This window comes from Pogona vitticeps, chromosome 14 (assembly GCF_051106095.1).
Source record: "Pogona vitticeps strain Pit_001003342236 chromosome 14, PviZW2.1, whole genome shotgun sequence".
Classification (NCBI taxonomy): domain Eukaryota; kingdom Metazoa; phylum Chordata; class Lepidosauria; order Squamata; family Agamidae; genus Pogona; species Pogona vitticeps.
Genome location: NC_135796.1, coordinates 14,183,383 through 14,187,906, shown reverse-complemented (window position 1 = coordinate 14,187,906; position 4,524 = coordinate 14,183,383).

Sequence of the window (4,524 nt, the reverse complement as noted above, 5' to 3'; positions counted from 1 at the left end):
CAGGCTGGCCTCCAGTGGGAGGGAGTTCCAGGGATCTGGGAGCAGCAACAGAAGGCCCTCTTTCATGTCTTCGTCAAATGCATCAGTGAGGGTGGTAGGAACAAGAGAAAAGCCTTTCCTGATCATCTTAACAATGTCCAGACAAAGTTAGGCCAAAGTGAGGGTAGTCCTAAATCATTTCCAACCACACAAGCCTGGGAAGCCTGTGGATTCGACATTGCTTCAGATGGTTAGCGCCAGCTCAGCTGGGCCCTTGGGCATTTTGGCCAGGACCGATTACAATGCAAGGCTGCCCAGTTACTCTATTGATCCATGAAAAAGACAGGATCGAGAGAATGGCATCCTTTAAACCTAAGGATCGTTAAGGAACCCCAGACGAGAGCTTGTTTTGCCAAAACAACCGTCAGTTGCGCTTCTCCTCCGAGCTAAAAATCAAAGGGGCCTCCTCACTGAAGATCATTAAAGGGTGTAATTGCTGTCATTAAGCACTTGAGGAGGAAAACTTGAGGCAGCACTGAAAGAGGAGAGCAAACTACCAAAAGCTATGAGATGAGTGATGAAAACCTGGCCAGGACATCTATGAAATCATGATGACCAAAGGCCAAGGAGCAAATATTCTCCAGCAGCACTCATTTTTGGCACTCTGCTTGCAAGCTGTTGGAAAGATCTTCATCGCTGCTTGGCTCCGGCTACTACCCACCCTGCATGCCAAACTAACACTGACTCGTCCTGCTTCCTTTCAGTGTAGCTTGTCCCCAGCAACAGGAAAATATTCGAGCATTTATCCAGAGGAGCCACTAAAAACCTACGCCTCTCCAAGGGCTGAACAGAGAGGAGAGGTTTTAATTAGCACCTTCTTAAGAGCCAATGTGGTGTAATTTAGGGTTTGTGGGGGGAAAATTAGCCCTTCAGCCCAGCTTGTATCAAACTGGTGTCTGGGGGTGGCGAAACAGGATACAGAGTGAATCTCAGCAATAGAACCATAAAACCTTATTCCTTTCAAAAGTAGGAGAGACATCAACACTCACACATAATATATGTGTAGCGTGGCTCTCACTGGATAATAAACAGTTGCTCTTTTATACATCTTAGTGGAATTTTCCAAAGTACAAGTTGACAAAAACAGGAATGCGTAATACAAAATTTTCTGTGGAGGACCCACATATACAGTGGATGATGATCTGTTCAGACTTTTCACTCTAGGAATGATGCTAGACAGGGGTGGACCTAGAACACTTCCTGCTATACATGGTAAATATTCCTAAATATTACTAACTGAACGGGGCTTCAATGGATTTTAGATTAAAACTGAATGGGCATTAAACTACATGGATCTCTCCTCTATTGGACTCTCAACCCAATGGCTGAAATCATGTTGCTTAGCATAGTACATTGTGCTAGAGTAGGCCCACTGAATCAGTGGGGATTTGGAGAGTCAACTCCTCCATACATTCCATTGATTCAAATAGTAGTAAGCAGTAAGTCACAATTAGAGTAGGCCCATTTGAATCAACAGAATTATGGTTTTATTTATGAGGGCTGATGGGACCTACAGTTCATCTCCATCTCTGGAGTTATATGTTCTTCACTGCCCAATGGAAATATACAGTGGTGCCTCGCTAGACGACTACCTTGCAAAAAAGTTTTTGCGATTGCTATAGCGCTTCGCAAAATGGTTTTCCCTATGGATGATTTTCGCTAGACGATGTTTTGGTCCATGCTTCGCAAGACTTTTTTTCGGGACAGTTTTTCACAAGACGATTTTGACAGCTGGGTCCGCACTTTGCAAAACGTTTTTTCGGAACGGTTTTTTGCAAGACAGAGATTTTGACAGCTGGGTCCGCGCTTCGCAAAATGGTTTTCCTATGGGCAATTTTCGCAAGGCGACGATTTTTTCCCCCATTGGAATGCATTAAATATATTTCAATGCATTCCAATGGGGAACCGCATTTTGCAAGATGATGTTTTCGCAAGACAGCGATTTTTGCTGAACGAATTAACATCATCTTGCGAGGCACCACTGTAGATCTGGATCCACCCAGAAATCTCAACTAGACCCAATGACTCAATGAGAGTTAGGTAAGTGCAGAGTAGTGAGCCACGAATTAATTGAGTGGGTCTACTCAAGTGGAGAGTGTCCTCCAGAGCTGAGTCAACTTCTTAACCCTCTCTGTGGGGCTGAGCCTTATCGGCCCACTACCCCACCCTAACAGCTCTGGAGAAAGCCTGCTGACATGAACAATCACAATAATGACCCATTGTCTTTCTAGGCTGGTGAGCTACAAAGACTAATGAGCTCATTTATAGCCCTTGATGGAAGTAATTAAATCTGAAAAATCAAAGCACAACATTCTTGTTTACTGCTCTTCAAAGAAAAAAGCAATATTCTAATGGAACGCCATCAGCCACTAATTGAAACGCTCATCTTCACCAAGGCCAGTTCCTCTTGCCCAGATAGATAATTTATCATTTTCTCGTCTGGCACAGTGACACACAGCGAGGCCCGGGAGAAAGCGATGAGACAAATCTGAAAAGCATACAAAAGAAAAGGCTGGCAACCTTTTCAATCAATATTTTGATCATGTTGACATTAAATGTTCATCAAACGGCAGGAAGTTTTGTTGAACTACAAGGGCACATGGCGTGAATGACAGAGCCACTGCCTACCGTGCATAGAAGAAAACAGCCTCTTTGACACAGCTTCCCCTACACACTACACAACATTGACATTGTGTCTATCATTTAAAATTGCTAACCTGACCCCTCTGGAACGGAGATCCGACTGCTAGGCCCAGATAGAGCAGATCCACTGAATCAATGGGATTCGTATCAATGAAATGCACACTGACTTAATGTTCATAAGCTTACAATTGAGTTTAGCATTAACTGGAATTTAGCAATGATAATAATTTCATGCCATCAAGTCAAGGGTCTATTACGGAAGCCAAAGCCTTAAGTTTATGGGAGATAAACAGGGCTGTTGAGAACAGGACATTCTGGAGGTCACTTGTTCATAGGGTCGCCATAAGTGAGAGGACGCTTGACATCGCAGAAGGACAACAACAATACAACAAATCACTTCTGATTTATGTTAACCTTTTCCAGGAATTTCTAGGTAGAGAGTCCTCAAAAGAGGTTTCCCATTCCCTTCTTCTGAGGGCATTCTCAGCTTGCCCAAGGCTACACAGGCTAGCTCTTGACCTGGGATGCCCAGTGGGAATTCAAACTCCTAATCTCTCTCTCTCTCTCTCTCTCTCTCTCTCTCTCTCTCTCTCTCTGTGTGTGTGTGTGTGTGTATTTTTAAGGTTACAATTTAAGATCACTTCCAGGTTCTGGTGCTCACTGAGATATTTAGCTAGCCTTGAGAAGAAGGGAATGGTAAACCACTTCTGAGCAGAGTAGGACCCCTGTATCCACAGGATCAGTGTATCCAGTGTACCCACAGGACCTCAGTACCCACAGAATTCACTGATTCACCTATCCACAGTCTGGAAATATTAAGAGAATCATAAAATCATTGAATTGTCATAGGGTTGGAAGGGACCTTGAAGTTCTTCTAGCTCAAGGCAGGAGACCTCCTACGATCCCACACCTCAGACCATCACGGACAGGTGGATGTCCAATCTTTTCTTGGAAAAGCATGATTGAAAATACTGCATTTTCCCATGTATAAGACCATATTTTTGTCTAAAAACTTTAGACTCAAAATTGAGGGTCGTCTTATACACAGAAGTAAGATGAGGAGAGAACAAACACAAGTGGAGGGGAATGCAGGGATCAAAGTGATCCTGCAGGGCTTTGATCCCTGCTTTCCCCTCCACTTGCTAAGCCCCACTTAGATTTCTTAATTTTGGGTTAGAAAAGTGGGGGGGGGGTCTTATACACAGAAAAAAAAATACAGTAAATTCCTTAACATAGTGAGCTGCCTTGGGTTCCATACAGGGAGAAAAGCATCATATAAATAAAATAAAATAAAATAAAATAAATAATGATTTTCAATGAAACCTATACTTCTTTGGAAAAGATGAATGGCAGTACAGCTGCCCAGCATCCACTTCTTACTCAACAGGACTTGATAAACCATTACATCCTTCCAGGTATCGTTAACATGCAGCTAAAGGTGTGTTGATGTGGCGGGGACATTAACAACCACATGGTTCCCTATTCACCTGATGAATTGACCTTGATGAACGAGCAGGTCGGCAGGAAAGCCAACCAGCGTTCCACCTCCAGTGTGACAGAATTTCACCATGCCTAACCTTTACTGCCGGAGGCCTAATTGTAAACTCCTCTTTACATCTCTTTATGCCTAATTAAGTCTTTGTCGTGAGGTGGATAAAAGACGGGTTGTATTGGTTGACTCTCTCTCTCTCTCTTTTTTCACGGGCTGAATTAAATTCATGAAAAAGTGAGATGGCTCAAAGAAAGGGAGGGGAAAGAAAGAGAGATGCAGGAGGCATTAATAGACTTTAGAATAAAATCCAGACAGATTCAAATTGATTTCACTGCCAGAAGAAAATTGAG